The sequence below is a fragment of the Palaemon carinicauda genome, chromosome 34 (genome assembly GCF_036898095.1).
Source record: "Palaemon carinicauda isolate YSFRI2023 chromosome 34, ASM3689809v2, whole genome shotgun sequence".
In the NCBI taxonomy this organism is placed as follows: Eukaryota; Metazoa; Arthropoda; class Malacostraca; order Decapoda; family Palaemonidae; genus Palaemon; species Palaemon carinicauda.
In genome coordinates this window covers 15124222-15130384 of record NC_090758.1, presented here as the reverse complement: position 1 = coordinate 15130384, position 6163 = coordinate 15124222, and positions in this window count along the sequence as shown.

Below are 6163 nucleotides of genomic sequence, written 5' to 3'. Positions count from 1 at the left end.
TCTTTGGGAATGTAGGTGTCCCATCGCTGCATTTCATTTTCCCAACAGCTCACCAGAATTTAGTAGGGTCATTTGATTGACTTAATTTCTCTTGAAATGTTATTCGTCTCCACTCATCATTATACTGATCATAATGAGCCTCGTCTACCAGCTGGGGAAATTTAGTGAGGAGAGGAATTACACTTTTGACAGAGGCTTCTCTCGCTGTTACTGGATCACACGCATTTAGCAGAGGCAGTATCTCAGTCATGCCTGAAAGTCCTTTACAAATTTGTCCAGCTAGTTCTGTGTAAAAATTCAGTATATATATATATATATATATATATATATATATATATATATATATATATATATATATATATATACCTTAACAGCATCACTAGATACTAACTATTAAGATTATAATTATATTTCAAAGATTGCATTTGGAAACAAAACTAAAGGCTTATAGGAGTTATAGCCTAGCATTCAATATTGCAAAATAAAAAATTTTATGTCATCTTATTGACTTCTGCTTAGTTTAATTTAAGACACTATCAATCTCCGAGCTAGCTTCTGGGTTCAAAAAGAAAACTAGCCGAGTCACGTCAAACGTAAAACTGACTTACCTTTACCCTTTTCAAGCCAAGACAGCAACGAAATGATGATTAACAAATAACACTGACAAGCACTAAGAGTAAGAACGGTCTTGTTTAGGTACCTAGCATCTAGCAACTAACACACTGGTTGACGTTGAACTTGAAATATTGATAACCTGTAGTACTGTGCAGCTGTGCTACTTACGTTGTCACTCTGTGTGACTGAGTAGTATCAAATAGAAATAGGCAACCACCAAACCACGACGTAAACAATACAGGTATGGCTCAGACATAAGACCTGTGGTCTGTAGAGTTTCCTTCTCAAAAACCTCCCTAATTCGTTCTGTATGAATATCCATTACCAGAAAGTTATAGACAACCGTTTTACCGAAACGTGAACAATGCAAGTAGGGCTCAGATATAAGACCTGTGTTCTGTAGTTTCCTTGTCGTCAGAAACCTTAATTCCTATCTCAACGTCTATAGAGTATATAACATTCGGTAGTTACATATAAATAATGAATATTATTACTATATAGTTTTGATTCAAATAAAAAAATGATTTTGAGCGAAGCGAAAAATCTATTTTTAAGTGAGATAGCCATGTCGTCCTGATAGAAGGTTCCTATAAGTAGCTTCCTAGGGTATACTTGACTACATTGATATTCCCAGAGAATTTTCCCTTAGGTCTCCAGAATTCTATCTCATGGCGTGAATATCCTTAAAATTTTTCTTAAGGTTATCACATAAATCAGGGGACATATATCTTGATACGACACATAGCAATCTTCACCCCGAATAGCGTTGTCGCTTCGAGAGAGAAAGTGGCAAAATTTAGAAGGGGAGCCGGTATCAAGGTTACCCTTCCCGTTACTACGTGAGTATCCAGATGGCGCTGTACGTCGCTGCCATGCTTTATTCCTTATAGTGTTGAGCAAGGTGCTACATATATAGTAGTTTTGGGAGGGATCCTGCTAAAGGCCTTTTCTATGAAAAGGAGGGCGGGTTCATCAGGACGACATGGCTATGTCACCCAAAAATAGATTTTTTGCATCGCTCAAAATCCGTTTTTTGGGCTCAGGTCATGTCGTCCTGATGGAAGGTTACCAGAGCATTATCTAGAAAGTAAGTATCTGTGGATTTTCCCAAATGTGCCTTAACCTAAGGACGATTATTCCTTGGTCGTCCAAACCATAGAGAATTATGACGTTACACGTCATTACTTCTAATCATAAACCATGTTAGTGCTTCCTGCCCCAGGCAGGGAGGAGTCATACTAGACTTAGGAAAGAGTCTCGAGGTTTGCATATACCATAAGAACAAACATAGCATCAAAAGCATGCAGGTTTCGCTCCATGCATAGTTTGTACTCGTACCAGAACAAATGTATTAATTATATTTCGTTCATATCTACATATGCAGATTATTAAGGAAGAATAATACTCCAGCATATCTTTATTGAGATGAATTTTGGGGCGAAATAAGACGAAAATACATATCAAGTATTTATTGGTAATAGATAACCAGCAAATCAACATACGTAACATATTTGACAAGTAGTTGATGAGGTCTAAGTGGGAGATTACGTAGTAATAGTTTCACTTGCCAAGATTGAAGGCTATCTTAAGATATTTTACAAGTAGTCAGTAAGTGAATTATTAGGATTAGAATCAATATATTTAATAAAAACTGTTTCGCAAGATTTTGTAGGTATTCATTAGAGGACAAAATTGTCCAGCATTATACCTAACCAGAAAGTTTGTAAAAATTTTATTGGTGTTGACAATGAACCGTCAAAATTGGCACTCATTACTTAAGGTTTGTGAATTATAGAAATCTAAAACATTTATGTTAATAACTGTGAAAGCAATAGTATATAAGAACGATTTAAATGTAATTATTTTACCAAATCATTTTCAAATTAATTAATATAATTATATTTACCAAATTTTCTTACTACATTATTTATTTGAGCAGAGAGAAAGAGAAATTGCAGATACCTTCCCTTACTAATACATTACTAATTTTTAACATAAAAATATATACTTCATTTTATTTTTTGACAGTTAAAAGTCATATACAACCTCTGTCTCTTTCTCTGTGTTGTATTTTATATATGTAGAGGAGCCTCGTGTAGTCTGAATTTAAGTAAACATGAAGAAAATACTATCAAGTAACATTAAAAATGAAAGACGAATATCTCATGAAACTCTAAGTTGATATTAATATCTCGTTCGTTCGTTCCAGATTGCCCGGAGCTTGTCTCAGTGACGGTATCTGCAATTTCTCTCTCTCTCTCTCTCTCTCTCTCTCTCTCTCTCTCTCTCTCTCTCTCTCTCTCTCTCTCTCTCTCTCTCTGCTCAAATAAATATAGTAAAAACAATTGTTAAATAAAATTATATTTATATTTGAATATAATTTGATAATATAATTGCATATAAATTGTTTTTTAATATGACTGCTTTCACATTTATTAACATAAGTGTTTGAGCTCTCTTTAATTCACAAGTCATCTGTAATCAGACCAAATTTTGACAATTGAGTTTATGAAAGTAAAATGAGTATACAGTCTTTAGAGAAGGTATTTAACAGGGCAAACCTTGATACAGGAGAAAGTAACTTTATAAAGGGGGTCCTCGAGTTACGACGGTCTTGACTTTAGCTATTTCGTGGTTACTAAAGTCCCTGGACGCCTCGGCAGGAAATTCAAAATCTCTTGCGCAGATATGCCAGGTGTAACCCAGCGCCCTCGCGGTACAACAGGTAGAACTATACTCAACCAATTCAGATTTTCCATGGTCTCTAGAGGGGAGGAGGTTGGGTCTAAAACTTATATAACCAGCGGGTAAGTATATTCAAAAATTTATCTTATTATGAGAATATCATTTTTAAATATAAAACTTACCCCCTGGTTATATAATGGCTGATTGACACCCATTGGTGGCAGGTCAGAGACAGCAGCATAATTGGAAATTCACTTAAGAGTTACATAGACAACTTAAGTGGTTCTAACCTGATAAGGAAGCTGACAGCAATGCTCTGCCTCATTTTGTCTGTTATCCTTAGGAGATCCAGTGATCCACTCGGGGCTGATGATCTCTAGGAGCTGTCAAACGGTACAACCACCTATAACATGACAGGACCTCAACTAATACCCTTGTTCCGGGCGCTCTCTAGGAACAAAATGACCACCTGACTAGGTCAAAGATTGCGGAAGATTGCCAAACAATCTTCACGTACAATCATAAAAATATATATAACAGTTCCAAGAGAAGAACAGGGGTACTAGGAATTTAGGGAAATGTAGTGGAGAATGTTTCACCTACTACTGCACCCGTTGTTGCAAGTGATCCCAAAACGTAAACGTCTTCATAACGAGACTGGACACGGTAAAAGTAATGCAAGGCGAATACAGGATTACCCCTTCACAAGGCTGTATATGCGATGCTTTGCAGAGAACAGTTTATTTTGAAAGTTACAGAAGTTTCTACAGCTCTAACTTCGTGAGTCTTTATTCTTTCAACACCTTATGATCTGTCACCCAACCGTGTGGAAGAACCTTTGTAATCAAAGTCTTTACGAGATGATAGAATATTTTAGACATGGATAGCGCAGGCTTCTTGACCGTGCACCCAAGAGTTATGAATATACTCTTAAATTCTTTGTTCTTGTCCCAATAAAACTTCATTGTTTTAATCAGGCAAAAACTCTTCTCAGCCCATCCCAAACCAAATTCGAGAGAATAGTGATCCCGAAAGATTTAGGCTATGGATGAGAAAGATGTTTGTTAATGACCAAGAATCCAGGTTGCAAGGTACCTATGGCTTAACCAATGTGAAGTCCGTGTTCTTGCTAAAAGAGTGAACTTCACTGACTCTTAACTATGGTAGACTTACTCAGAAAGTCTCCTAAGTTAGGCCTTAAAAGGAAACCAAGTGTAAAGGGTCGGATCTGTCACTACCACGAAACTCCAAAAACAAACCCTAAATTTCAAGCTGCCGCATCTTGCTGATGGCTCCAAGTTCTCTCAAATGATCTGAGAAGACCTATAAGGTCTCGATTTGATAGATCTAATCTTCTGCGTCTGAAGACAGATGCCCGCATACTCCTGTACCCGTTGATGGTCGAGGAGGAAAGAAAATGTGTTTTCTTCTAAGGTCTAAGAAAAAATATGCCACTTGTGTTAGAGTTACCTAATGAAGAGCAGGTTCTAGCTCTACACCGCTCCATAAAACACTCAAATTGGGTTGGAAAACCTTGAGGCAAATGTCCTTTATACAAGCGAAAGCCTCAGCTGTCTCCTTCAAACAACTCTCTAGATCTTAGGGGTTTTCCGAAATACTGGAGGCAGCTAGGCCTAGAGCTTGAAGGTTTAACATAAAATGTTCGTGATCCTGACACGGGGAAAAGGACTAAAGACATGCTTCCAGCATGCACCCAGCATGATGAGTCCAGTATGGTTCCAGCATGCTGCCTACACTCAACATGTCGTGAGAGAGAATCGGGATCTAGAACCGCCTCCCAAAACTCGTCCACATCGGTCGCAAGAAACCGATATCAAAGCTAGGCTTGTTGAAAAGAAGCATCAACGACGTGAACCTCATGCAGTGAGGTTAAGACCTGATCGTGTGTAATCAGCGAGTGTTCAACAAACTTAAAGCCAAAACTTGACACGAGGGAGCGTTAGCTGCGAAGCCAGAGAGACGCGAAGGAAAGACAATAGTCTGTTTATACTGCTGTGAGAAAAAAGACTTGACTGTATGTGTCTAGCATGCGACCATAATGTCGCATGTGCTTGCATTGCCGTAAGGTGTCAGCGTGCTGTATGCGTTCACCTTGTCGTGTGGATACAGCGCTGTGTGTGTGCCCCGCTTGTTGTAAATCTACAGTGTGCTGCGTGGAGGCGACAGCATCTCGTCCGGTCATTGACGGAAAGACGGAACTGATTGCCGAGAGTTGTCCGCGTGTAGGGTGCGTCCGCAAGAGTGAGAGTCACGCGTCTCGCAGACCGCGAAAATAGGACAACTTGTTGAAAGGATCAACTTTGACTGTCAGCGTCCAACATACGACCAGACTGGCATCTGCGTCTGTGACTGCGTGAGGGAGAGACCAGAATTTGCGTCTGTGTCTGCGTGACGTCTGCAATAAGAGAGAGACCAGACTTCTACAAGCACCCACTCTAACGCTTCTCGTAACACGAGCATATCTCTGCGAGGAAGCGTTACTAAGCATCGGAGAACTATGCCTTCTGACACTGATTGGAAAACCATTTCTTTGATCTCTGGTAGTCCTTAGACTCTTTAGGAGAAAATTTTCTCCCCCCGAGAATAGTAAACGCGAAACACATGAAATAAATGTCTTTTAGCTCAGACCAAATCTACACTCACGGGGTAGCGAGTGCGCCAACCCAAGCATGGGCGAAGGCCAAGAGAGAACATCAACTGCAGTCCTGTGAGCGACCTGGGAGTGTCCATATGACATTTCAAGCACGCCTTGTGCGCGAACTGAACGTATCCAATGCTGTGAGATACCGTCAACAGTAGTTGCTAGACCTCAGAAGAAAGTAATAGACCTTTCCCCAAACTG